Source organism: Colobus angolensis, unplaced genomic scaffold (assembly GCF_000951035.1).
Source record: "Colobus angolensis palliatus isolate OR3802 unplaced genomic scaffold, Cang.pa_1.0 Scaffold18, whole genome shotgun sequence".
NCBI lineage: Eukaryota > Metazoa > Chordata > Mammalia > Primates > Cercopithecidae > Colobus > Colobus angolensis.
Genome location: NW_012114932.1, coordinates 3,433,436 through 3,440,472, shown reverse-complemented (window position 1 = coordinate 3,440,472; position 7,037 = coordinate 3,433,436). Strand labels below are relative to the sequence as shown.

Sequence of the window (7,037 nt, the reverse complement as noted above, 5' to 3'; positions counted from 1 at the left end):
GAGATGAGGTCTAACTATATTGCCCAGGCTAGTCCCAAACTCCTGGGATTCAAGTGATCTTCCCACCTCAACCTCCCAAAGCACTGGGATTATAGGTGTGAGCCACCATGCCCAGCAGTTGTTTTTTTTTTCTTTTCAGCTTCAACCTCCTAGACTCAAGCAGCAATCCTCCTGCCTCAGGCTCCTAAGTAGCTGTGAATACAGGCACATGCCACCAAACCAGCTAATTTTTTTTTTTCCCCCAGAGATGGGGTCTTGCTATATTGTGCAGGCTGGTCGTGAACTCCTGGCCTCAAGCAATTCTCCTGCCTCAGCCTCTCAAAGTGTTTGCATTATAGGTGTGAGCCACCATGCACAGCCTGTTTAAGGCTTCTGACAGCTACAGCTAGGCACTTCTCACCATACCCTCAACCAGTGCAGCTTTCAATTTGTTAGATTGAAAATGTCACTTCATTGATATTTTAATTTGTATTTAATTATTAGTATGATGAGTTTTTGGTATGTAGAGAAGGGGAGTTAATTAGAAATACAATTCTACCTAACATCTTTGCTTTGGGTCTTACCCTTGGATCTGTATCTTCCTCTTCCTCATCAGGGTTATAGGTCTCAGCACAGACTGAAATTGGAGAGAAGAAAACAAAGAATGAATTTAACAGACGTGTGGCTTTAGGAAAAATAGGAAGTAAACTCAATTATCTTTTATTCACTGTTTTCTTTCTTTTCTTTGGAGACAGAGTTTTGCTCTTGTTGCCCAGGCTGGAATACAGTGGCACAATCTCGGCTCTCTGCAATCTCCATCTCCCAGGTTCAAGCGATTCTCTCGCCTCAGCTTCCCAGGTAGCTGGGATTACAGGCGCTGCACCACCATGCCCAGTTAATTTTGTATTTTCAGTAGGGATGGAGTTTCACCATGTTGGTCAGGCTGCTTTCGAACTGCTGACATCAGGTGATCCACCTGATATATAATATAAATGCTCACGCGTGTAATCTCAGCATTACAGGTCAAGAGATCGAGACCATCCTGGCCAACATGGTGAAACCCCATCTCTACTAAAAATACAAAAATAAGCTGGGCATGGTGGCGTGTGCCTGTAGTCCCAGCTACTCGGGAGGCTGAGGCAGGAGAAGTGCTTAAACTTGGGAGACAGAGGTTGCAGTGAGCCGAGATCATGCCACTACACTCCAGCCTGGTTGACAGAATGAGACTCCATCTCAAAAAAAATAAAAAGAGAGTAAGTTGTGTGAGACATAAAGGGAAAAAAAGCAAGGTGAAGAAGAGTATATATGGCATACTATCTCTTGCAGAAGAAAGGACTTCCATGAGAAAGGAGAGCTAAGAATGGAGGGAAAATAAATACACTTTTACCAGTTAATTTTTCCAAAAAGAAGCAATTTGGGAAGAACAAACCGGAAAGTAATGAAATTATTGTCCCAGTGTATAGATAGAAACAGGAAAGAAGGGATAGGGAAAGGAATGAAACTTCTCTGAGGAAACTTTTGTTTGTTTTTGAGACGGAGTCTTGCTCTGTCAACTAGGCTGGAGTACAGTGATGTGATCTGTGCTCACTGCAAGCTCTGCCTCCCAGGTTCACGCCATTCTCCTGCCTCAGCCTCCCAAGTAGCTAGGACGGCAGGCGCTTGCCACCACACCCAGCTAATTTTTTGTATTTTTAGTAGAGAAGGGGTTTCACCATGTTAGCCTAGATTATCTCGATCTCCTAACCTCAACTGCCCGCCTCGGCCTCCCAAAGTGCTGGGATTACAGGCGTGAGGCACGGCGACTGGCCTGAGGAAACATTTTTATACAAAAAGTTTTGACATTTAAGCCATGTTAATGTTTCACATATTTTAAAAATTAAATAGATAATAAGGACCCTAAAACTAAGTACAAAGAAAAAAAACCTACCCATGTATCAGGGTGATAACATAATTAGAGAAGGAAAGAATCAGATTCTAAGTAGCTTCTAAACTAGTACTCTGACCATCCACCCTCAGTGGGATATACTGCATTCCAACAAAAAACAACTGATGGTGGTGATGGTATAGCAATTCCAAAACTCTTCTTGAGAGAGTCTCGCTCTTTCACCCAGGCTGGAGTACAGTGGCGCAATCTTGGCCCACTGCAATCTCCACCTCCCTGTTTCGAGTGATTCTCCTGCCTTAGCCTCCTTAGTAGCTAGGTCTAGAGGCACGTGCCACCACACCCAGCTAATTTTTGTAGTTTTAGTAGAGATGGGGTTTCACCATGTTGACCAGGATGATCTCAATCTCTTGACCTTGTGATCTGCCTGCCTTGGCCTCCCAAAGTGCTGGGATTACAGGTGTGAGCCACCACGCCCAGCCTGTAATTCCAAAACTCTTCTATGTGTATTACTGTAGTGAGTAAATAAACAAACACACAGAACACACAGATATTTCTTACTGGTGAGAAGGGGGATACAAATGTGGACTGGAGGAAGAATTAGAAATGAAGATATCAATACAAAGCATTATTTTAAAATCTCACCCCTATGTGTTATTTGCAAAGAGACAATTATCTACTGAATAAAGAGTTTTGTACTTACTAACAAAACTGTTGTTACCAAGAATGAACTAGTTGTGATTACTGATGTTTCTCAGAATGCAGCAAACCTACTCCCTCTTCACAACACAGGCCATTACAGCTGGGAAAAGTTTTCTTCTAATAAATCATCAGTGATCTGTAACAGCTGTGTGACTAGAGGTACTTTATTGCCTATCTCCACCCTTCTTCTGCATAATGGCAAGAACAGCAGTGACTTCTCTCTGAAGACTGTCATAAGGATTCAAGTAGACAGGTGTCAGGCACAGTAAGGAGGCAACTTGAACTATTACCATTATTATCTTGGTTCCATTTGTTCTGGGTTTCTGGAGAATTATTATGTTGGTTCTGTTCTCTATTTCAGCTCCTTTAACAACTGTCCTTTCTTCCAGGCTAACCTCCATCTCATATTTCTACCCTTACAACGTTGTTCTTTTTGCTTTCTCTATGGTTTCCTCCCAAGACAGAGCTTTATACTGTCATCCAGGCTGTAGCGCAGTGGTGTGATCTTGGCTCACTGCAACCTCCACCGCTCAGGTTCAAGCGATTCTCCTGCTTCAGCCTCCCAGGTAGCTGGGATTACAAGTGCTAATTTTTGTATTTTTAGTAGAGACTTTTTTTTTTTTTTTTTTGCCATGTTGGCCAGGCTGGTCTCGAACTCGTGACCCCAAGTGATCTGCCCATCTCGGCCTCCCAAAGTGTTGAGATTACAGGTATGAGCCACTGCGCCAGGCCAACTCTTTTTATGTATTTAGTTCTTGCTCATTGTTTTTAGTTTCCTTATAATCTTATACCCATTTTCTGTTTCATCTCAGCCAATTTTATCCTTGGCTTTTTGCTCAGAATTCATAAGTGCAATGATTTCTTGTACTTTACTGAGCATTTTGTAGTGGACCTTTCTAGTCTTCACTCCTCTTATATCCTTAACCAGCTGAGTTCACTCATAGGCCCTGTATTGTTTATTAGGATTTATTTATCATCTGTTAAGAGGCAACAAACAGTTCTTGACCCTACTCTCAATCTGTGTGATGGCTAAAAGGCTCCATGTATCTACAACTATGGGACAGGCCGATACATACCACTCCCAATTATTTATTTTTATTTATTATTATTATTATTATTACTGAGACAGAGTCTCGCTGTGTTGCCTAGGCTGTAGTGCAGTTGACATGATCTCAGCTCACTGCAAACTCTGCCTCCCACGTTCAAGTGATTCTTCTGCCTCAACCTCCCGAGTAACTGGGGCTACAGGTGCACGTCACCACACCCAGCTAATTTTTATATTTTTCGTAGAGATGGGGGTCTCACCATGTTGGCCAGGCTAGTCTTGAACTCCTGACCTCAAGTGATCCACCACACCCAGCCCGACTCCCAGTTATTTCCCAGTTTCTTAGAGACACTTACTCACTGCAGTCCTGGTCTAGCTACACCCCAACTTCCTTTTCCTCACCGATTCTCTAAACCAATAAAAGATCTGAGAAATGACAGCTTCCATTGTGTCCTATACCCAGGACTCTTCCATCCCTGTCTTAGCAGATAATACTCGACTTGTGTGGCCCATGCCACTTGTGCAGTAATGCCATCATATACCAAGTGCCCAACAGGGACCTTGTATCCTAAAACAGATAAGAGAAAAATTAGGGCGGATAGAGTAAGAAAAGATATACCACTCTAGTCCCTGAAATAGCATTAGGCGATGCTCTGCAGAGGGCTGCCCAGTTTCTGGCTAGTGTGGGCCTTGGTTTACTGAGCCCTAGGTAACGACTCAGTACCTTTCTCCAAGCATTTTTGTTTCCAGATGAGGCCAGGGTGCATTATCTCAGTTTTTCCCTAAGGATTAAGACAGACACTTATCTCAGTTCCTAGACATTTCTTTTTTTATTTTCTTTTTTTTTTTTTTTTTTTGAGACACAGTTTTGCTCTTGTTGCCCAGTCTGGAGTGCGATGGCATGATCTCGGCTCACTGCAACCTCCTCCTCCCAGGTTCAAGCAGTTCTCCTGCCTCAGCCTCCCGAGTAGCTGGGATTACAGGCACCCGCCACCGTGCCCAGCTAATTTTTGTATTTTTAGTAGAGATGGAGTTTCACCATATTGGCCAGGCTGGTCTCGAACTCCTGACTTCAGGTGATCCACCGGCCTCAGTCTCCCAAAGTGCTGGGATTACAGGTGTGAGCCACCATGCCCAGCCTCCTAGATATTTCTGTTGTCACTTTTCGCATCATCATGAGTATTCTGGTAGGAAACGGGGGAAACTGCATCAAGGGCATCTAACCAGACACTGTGTCAAACTTCAAGTTTCTTGGTTCTCTGTGCTCTTGATTAATGCCATTATCAGACTAGTTTTCTAAACTAGAAATTTGGAATTCATCAGACTTTCTTCTCTCACCTCTTGTCCAATGAATACATCAAATTCTGCTTCAGAAATATTCTCGTATTTGACCTTATTTAATTCAGTGTATTCCAATTGCTACTCCTTGGTCTAAGAGTTCAAAACCACTACTTAGAATAATACATAAAAAAAAAACTTCATTTCAGGAAATAAATGGGTACATGGGTACTATACTAACTTTCTCTACTTTTGTGCATGAAATCTTCCTTTTTTAAATTAATTAATTATTATTATTATTTTTTTTTTTTTTTGAGACAGAGTCTCAAACTCTGTCACCCATGCTGGTGTGCAGTGGCACAATCTCGGCTCACTGCGACCTCAGCCTCCTGGATTCAGGTGATTCTCGTGCCTCAGCCTCCTGAGTAGCTGGAATTACAGGGGCACACCACCACGCCCAGCTAATTTTTGCATTTTTAGTAGAGATGGGGTTTCATCATGTTGGCCAGGCTGGTCTCAGACTCCTGGCCTCAAGTGATCCGCCCACCTCGGCCTCCCAAAGTGCTGGAATTACAGGCCTGAGCCACTGTGCCCAGCCCTTTTGTGTATGAAATCTTTCATACACATATTTCATTGAAAAGTTGAAAAAAATAAGTTTTCAGTTATGAGACTGGTAGAATTTTGCTGATAATGACACAGTCTTGGGCTACTTCTAGGCCTGCTTTTCCTCCAATTTTGGAAGAAAGTACTTTGGCAACTTAGCTCATTTTAATATTTTTAGGCATTTATATAACTGAGGCAGCAAATGTTAATTACAGTCTTCACATCTTCAGATGCAACACTATTATTTAAACAAAACCAGTTTCCATTAAAATTGTTAATATGTTTCTATTTGTGGAAAAACATTATGCTTCAATTTTTCAAACCTGGTTTTAAATTTTCTTGCCTTTCCTATTGTTTATTTATTTATTACGGTAAGAACACTTAACATGAGAGCTACCCTGGTAACAAGTTTTTAAGTTCACAACAGTAGAACTTCCAGATAGTTGAGTACATGAAGGTTCCTGGAGGGTGGCGCACCCAGGAAGTGCATGGAAACTCCATGCACTTCCCAAATGCCTCCCAAAGTGCTGGGATTACAGGCATGAGCCACAGCACCCGGCCTGAATTTGACTATTTAATTTAACTTACTTTGTAAAGACAACGTCCCATTACGTTGCCCAAACTGGTCTCAAACTCCTGGCCTCAAGCAATTTTCCTGCCTCAGCCTTCCAAAGTGTTGGGATTACAGGTATGAGCCACTGCACCTGGCCTGAGTCTATTTTAGATACCACGATACCACATATAAGTAGAATAATGCAGTATTTGTCCTTCTATACCTAGCTTATTTCACTTAGCATAATGTCCTTTTTTCCCTTTTTTTGAGACGGAGTCTCACTCTGTCGCCCAGGCTGGAGTGCAGTGGTGCAGTGGTACAATCTTGGATCTTGGCTCACTGCAACCTCCACATCCTAGGTTCAAGCAATTCTCCTGTCTCAGCCTCCCGAGTAGCTAGGATTACAGGTGCACACCATCACGCCTGGCTAATCTTTGTATTTTCAGTAGAGACGGGCTTTTACCATATTGGCCAGGCTGGTCTCAAACTCCTGACCTTAGGTGATCCATCCACCTCGGTCTCCCAAAATGCTTGGATTACAGGCGTGAGCCCTCACATCCAGGCTCCCTTTTCTTTTGAACCCTGGACTTACCTCCCTTTGCCCTCCTCCTCTGTTCCCCTCAATCTCTTTATTCTTCTTGATCCTGGTCCTAAATTACTTCCCTTATTTTCTATGAAAAAAATCCATTTTACAGTACCTACGTGATTGTTGCTGCCCCAAGGGTTCTGCACATCTGGCTGCTTGCCTCAGTACACAAGTTACCTGGAGAAGGTCCAGAATCTGTATGATCCCCTACACAACCTCAAACATTATATCGTGTGTCATGAAATACTCAAGACCTACAGGAAATGATTATTAAAATAGCAACACAGGCCAGACGTGGTGGCTCACACCTGTAATCCCAGCACTTTGGGAGGCCGAGATGGGCAGATCACGAGGTCAGGAGATTGAGACCATCCTGGCTAACATGGTGAAACCCCGTCTCTACTAAAAA

The 7,037-nt window shown here is 42.9% G+C and overlaps 1 protein-coding gene across 1 annotated transcript in view; it reads right to left on the bottom strand.

Annotated features, from left to right (window-relative positions):
* The window catches only part of PRKAR2A (protein kinase, cAMP-dependent, regulatory, type II, alpha), a 126,667-nt gene that overhangs the window by 71,177 nt on the left and 48,453 nt on the right, over positions 1–7,037 (bottom strand). Inside the window, exon 3 of the mRNA XM_011939131.1 lies at positions 564–616. The gene's annotated coding sequence lies outside the window, so the exon portion shown is untranslated. The remainder of the gene's footprint in view (positions 1–563; positions 617–7,037) is intronic.